Below are 6574 nucleotides of genomic sequence, written 5' to 3' on the forward strand. Positions count from 1 at the left end.
AGACCCCCTGTCTATATCGATTAAACCGATCCTATTAGAGGATATGGAGGCGGTGATGGAAGCTAAACCATTTATTTTTCAATATTAGCTTGTCCTATAATGAGTTATTTGAGATTCCAAAAAAATAACAATATAATTATATATGTTTTTAATTGGTTAAATTATTATATTGTATTTTTTTTAAATGTCAATATTTTATAATATTAATGAGAGTAGTTTAAACATAACGATAAAAACAATATTAAAATACCAGTGTTTATCTTATCATTAAAAACACCCTAAAGACAACGAGATTAACTATTTGGAGATTAATTGTAATATAAAATTTATAGTTAACGAGCTTAGAAATCCTCACAATATAAATGAGTTCAACGACCGCCTCTAACGGTTTTTCAGAAAAGATGTCTCATATATTTGTAATAATAACGTTCTGAGAAAATATACCGGTCAACCACGGACAATGGACATCGTATGGTTCCTTTAGAGTCAAATATTCCACCATAAAATAATTGGGATAGGGACATATCGCCTCAATCCAACGAGCTCGAGATTTCTATCCCAACATCTCAACAAACGACAATTCACTCAAGAATCCTAAATATCATTCATGTTTCAAATTAGGTATCAAATCGCAGTCACTCTTTAGCAATACAAAAATAAATGAGATTCATTCTGCACTTTTTCTTAACACATTATGCAGCGATTAACCATAATGTACAATACTTTTATAAATATATCATTCGTCAATATCCCTACATGCATAGACAAATTGAGCTTAGGGATGTAGGGGTTTAATCCCACCTTAGTCGATCCATAATATTTTTTATCGGTATGAAATTAAGATGTTTACCGCATTGTTTGAGAGAAATATAAAAAAAGAGGTGTTAGTCACATATATGTTAATTAATATTTTTGATTAGACATAGTTCGATTATGATTATTTGGGTTTTAGTTGTTTTTAGGATTTATTGGTTAATATTATTTTAGTGTTTTTATAATTTATGTGTATTTTTTTTCAACTTTGTTTATTTTTATTAGGTTAAAATAATATTTTTTTAATAAATTATTATTATTTAAAATAATTAAAATTAAGGGAGCATATTCCAATCTTTAAAAAATAATAGTATTATTATTATTTACCTAGTGTCTAATGTGATTAATTTTATAAATCATAGTTCCAGTTACATTTTTTTTCATTTTCTTGGAGTTTGACTCAAATATTTTATTTTTTTCAAGTCCAACATAATAATGATATGTATGAATTCACTTGGAATTCAGTAAAAACTTATATAAAAAATCCTTCTTCAATAAAACAAAATAAATATTGTAATTTTTTAAAATTATTTTGTTCTAATCAATTGTTATTTTATTAATTATATTCAATAACATAAGTTTTTCTATAATCATATCAATTAAACAACAATATGTTGTTGATGATGTTAGAAAGAACATAAACACACACAAAATTATATGTTGTGAATTATTTCGTTTTGTTTTTTTTGGTGTTGAACGCTCTATATATTTTATTTATCATGAATAGTAGTTTAAGGAAATATCCCCCATGACTACTTCTTGAGAAAATATGAAATTGCAACTTGGATAAAAGATGAGAAAAACATATTCTTCTCGGATCTTTCCTATGAAAAGGCGTGCAAACTATTTTTAGATTTGTCTAGGACTAGAACAGACAGATGCTGGAGCTTATATTTTAGGGGATCGCGGTTTGAACTAGGTCCGAAGATAAATGGAAAATTGAACAGTAATGAATCTATCTTTCTCCATTATATTTCATTGTTTTTTAGAAGCAATAGTTGTATTAACTATAAAAGCTTATTAAACTTTATGAATGGTTGAGGGATGGAGGAAGTAGAACTTGTTCTTACAAATTGATGGGATCATTAATTAGTGGTTCCTTCCTAAAGTTCTCAAAAACAATGATTCTTATAAGATATAAGTTGTTACACTTTCTCTTTAGTTAAACTTGTGAATATTCATGTAATGACATAAGTTTATAATATATAATATAGATTATGAAATAATACAATACTTTATTCATATTCATCTTAACTTTATTCAAATTTATTATCCCAATAACATAGAGGCTAACATTCTCTCTTATTATATATTTAGTTTCCTCTGTCACCAACAGTTTGGGGTATGTTTTCGTTAACGACTTGGCGGTGGCATGAAAGAAAATTTGCAGTAGCATGCAAGATATCGACATTTTCCATCGATTGCTCTAACATTAATCCTACAAGATTCAATGCATCGGTTTTGAGTACTGGAAACACACATCCTTTTGAAATTTTTGTTTTTTACCCATTTGAAAGGATAATCATAATCATGTTCCCCTACAAAGAAATTTCAAACTATAATTAATCTTAACATGTCAAAAAATACAAAAAAAGAACCAGAAAGAGATTGGAGATTGAAAATAGCTACAAGCAAAACATAGTTGGAGAATCAAGAAGACACCCAACAACAAGGACAACTCTTTTCCCATACTTAATTTGTTTGTTATTAATAACTACTTGTTTACTTCTATCTTGAGAGATGTAACATGACCTCTTTAATTTATAGCATTTTGAGGTGTTCAGGTCATTAATAGGGAGGAACCATAAATGAAGTATAATAAGGTGCAATCTTAATAGATCTCAAAAGTTGTAAAAAAGAAAAAGGATAAGTTTTAATTTTTTTTTTTCAATTTTAGGAATCTAAGTCTTAATCTAATTTCAATTTTTTTTAGTAGGGATCCAACTCAAACACTTCAGTCACTTAATATAGTTGAACTTATTAATATGATACAACTCTCGTTCATTATTATTCTAGATTTGAATTTGAAAGATACATCTCTAAGTTAATTTTACAAAAGAGGATATGGAGGCGGTGATGGAAGCTAAACCATTTATTTTTCAACATTAGCTTGTCCTATAATGAGTTATTTGAGATTCCAAAAAAATAAAAATATAATTATTTGAGTTTTTAATTGCTTAAATTATAATATTGTATTTTTTTAAATGTTAATATTTTATAATATTAATGAGATTCATTAGACCGACTTGGCATTAGATGCACAGGGTTAAACATGCTTTCTAACTAGCGAACTTAGACGTGTAGTCTAACTAAGCGGTGTTAGACATGTAATCTAACTAGTGAAAGTTAGACGTGTAGTCTAACTAAGCGGTGTTAGACGTACAGTCTAACTAATGAAAGTTAGACGTGCAGTCTAACTAGCGAGGTTAGACGTGTAGTCTAACTAAGCGGTGTTAGACATGTAGTCTAACTGGTGAGAGTTAGACGTGCAGTCTAACTAAAGAAGTTAGACGTGTAGTCTAACTAAAGAAGTTAGACATGTAGTCTAACTAGCGAGGTTAGACGTGTAGTCTAAATTAGCGGTGTTAAACGTGCAGTCTAACTGGTGAGAGTTAGACGTGCAGTCTAACTCCTTCAGATTAGTCTGAAGGGATGTATAGTTAGATGTGCAGTCTAACTAAGCAGTGTTACACGTGCAGTCTAACTGGTGAGAGTTAGATGTGCAGTCTAACTAGCTAAGTTAGACGTATAGTCTAACTAGCGAGGTTAGACGTGTAGTCTAACTAAGCGGTGTTAAACGTGCAGTCTAACTGGTGAGAGTTAGACGTGCAGTCTAACTCCTTCAGATTAGTCTGAAGGGATGTATAGTTAGAAGTGAAGTCTAACTAATGAAAGTTAGACGTGTAGTCTAACTGATGTATAGTTAGATGTGCAGGCTAATTACGAAAGTTAGACGTGCAGTCTAACTCCTTCAGATTAGTCTGAAGTGAATTGTAATTAGACGTGAAGTCTAATCCCTTTAGACCAGGTGGTCTAATGGATGATACTATTAGATGGGGGCGTCTAATTTCATTAGACGAGGTCTTCTAATTGAAATTTGTGTAATGCTAGGCTTAAGTAGTTGCTTGAAGCTAGAACTCGTCTACCCATGATCAACTAGTTGTACGTTACTCCTGCTCCACTTTCTTGTGAAGATCAGTACGACAACCAGTTACAACCAATTGATTAATGCCATGTAAGCAAATATTCTTCCCACTACTTATTTTTGCAGGAATATCTATAAAGAATATTTGGCGCACTACAAGATTGGTACGGCCACGATCTTAGTGCTCAAATTCTGTTGTGTACTATGGAGGCGTTCCAATGGAAGGTCTCCACATGTCATTATGAAGATTCGACCATTGATACCTGCTCCTATTTAAAGATCCTCAAGGACAACGGGAGAACTGCCGGAATTACAGAGAAAAATCAATCTATCTATCGATACTCAGATTATTTTTTTATTATTTTGTTCTAATCAATTGTTAATTTTTTTAATTTATATTCAATAACATAAGTTTTTCTATAATCATATCAAATAAACAACAATATGTTGTTGATGATGTTAGAAAGAACATAAACACACACAAAACTATATGTTTGAATTATTTTTTTGTTTATTTTTTTTTTGGGTGTTGAACACTCTATATTTTTATTTATTATGAACCGGAGTTTAAGGAAATATCCAGCATGACTACTTCTTAAGAAAATATGAATTTGCGACTTGGCTAAAAGAGGAGAAAAACATATTCTTCTCGGACCTTTCCTGTGAAAAGGCGTGCAAACTATTTTTTAGGTTTGTCCAGGACTGGAACATACTAGACCTAGGTCATAAAATAATTGGATAATTAACAGTAGATGAATCTGTCTTTCTCCTTTATATTTCCTTGTTGTGAGCAATAGTAGTATTTATTATAATAGCTTATGGATGTTTAAAAAAAAACTATAATAGTTTAGGTAAACTTTATGAATTGTTGAGTGATGGAGGTAGTAGAACTTGTTCTTACAAATTGATGGGATTGTTAATTTTTAGTTATTTCTTAAAGATCCCCAAAACTATGATTATTATAAGAGATAAGTTGTTACACTTCTCTTTAGTTAAACTTATGAATATTCATCTTATAATGATATATGCTATAAATTATAAAATAATAAATACTTTATTCATATTCATCTTAATATTATTCAAATTTATTATTCCAATAGCATCTAGTATTCTCTCATATTATATATTTAGTTTCATCCGTCATCAACATTTTGGGGTATGTTTTCGTTAACGACTTTGTAGTAGCATGAAAGATATCGACATTTTCCAAGAGAATCTTTTCTTCGAGAATCTTCACCACTCGACTAAAAAGAATTTTTAGGTCATCAAAGACTCTATGAGGTTTCCATGTCTTTGGAGGTGTGACAATGGTAGTAGTGATTGTACATACCTTGTGGAGTCTTTCTTGGGCTTTCCTTTTGAAGTGATTGCTCCCATCAGGCATTGATTACCTAGTGTACCTTTTTCTTTCACGGGAAACGACTTGGGGTGTGGTATCTTGACTTCTTTTCCCTTATTCTCTACTTTGTCGATATAGTCATCAAGGCTATTTCCATTCTTTAGCAATTTATTCATAGTTTAGATGGTTTTGATAGTGAATCCTATAGAATATCATTCGTTAATATTTTTCAGAATCATATCGATTTATCGATGTTCGCTCGGGAGGGAATCGATTTCCTCGACGATAGCTTTCCGTCTCTCGATAAATACGGAAAAATTATCATTTTCTCATTGCTTTTATATTCTTCAACATCTTTTCTGGTCGTTCGAGATTGAGATTTATTGTGAAGAGTTTTATGAATGCTGCAATCAGTTCTTCTTTGCTCTATAATCGACAATCTTTTGTTGTTGATACCAACATAAAGCAGCGTCATCGAGGTTCTTAGGAAATAGGTGGAGAACAATTGGTTCTCCAATTCGTAATAGGGTTCTTGTAGAGGCGTTCATTTTGAAAAAGATCGACGAGTCATTTTTTCCTATGTACTTGGATAGGGCTTGAAGCTAGACGCCTTCCGGAATAATTGCTCGTTCGATAGCTTTCAAAGCGTCTTTCTAGTCATGATGTTCTTCAGTGTTTTTACCATTAGCTAACATTTTTAGTTGGGCTGCATCTTTACTTGCATGATTTAATCTTGAGCCATTTGGCATTCATATTCCATTAGCGGTGGTTGATCAACCTATAAAATTTGTTTTTCTTGTGGTCTCAAGGGGTTAATTACCTCCTTCTTTTGTACTCGTGTAGTTAGGTTGATATCCTCTTCGGAGTTTTCATAGAGAGAGTCTTCTTCTTGAGCTTGCTGACTAGTAGGACAAGATATAATGGGGGTGAACATAACCGGGATTGTCTAGTTATAAAATTGAGGAGAAGAATTTATGTTTTGGGATGTAGACGGAATTTGATAATTAGTTAAAGAAGTTGTGATCAACATGAGTTTCTATGTTACATGTTACAATGTTGCCCTCAGAATTATGACTTATCTGCGAGAGCGACGAACTGATCTCTGTGATTATAATAAATTTCAGCGAGAGCGAATTACTACTCTCCGTGAAATATTTATTTCCGAGAGCTTTATTCACTCTCGGTTAATTTCCTTGGTGAATATACATTTTCCACTAGTGAACCCAACCCATCTTTCAATAACAATAATAACTCTAATGATTACAAGGCAAACATGC

The sequence above is a fragment of the Impatiens glandulifera genome, chromosome 5 (assembly GCF_907164915.1).
Source record: "Impatiens glandulifera chromosome 5, dImpGla2.1, whole genome shotgun sequence".
Classification (NCBI taxonomy): domain Eukaryota; kingdom Viridiplantae; phylum Streptophyta; class Magnoliopsida; order Ericales; family Balsaminaceae; genus Impatiens; species Impatiens glandulifera.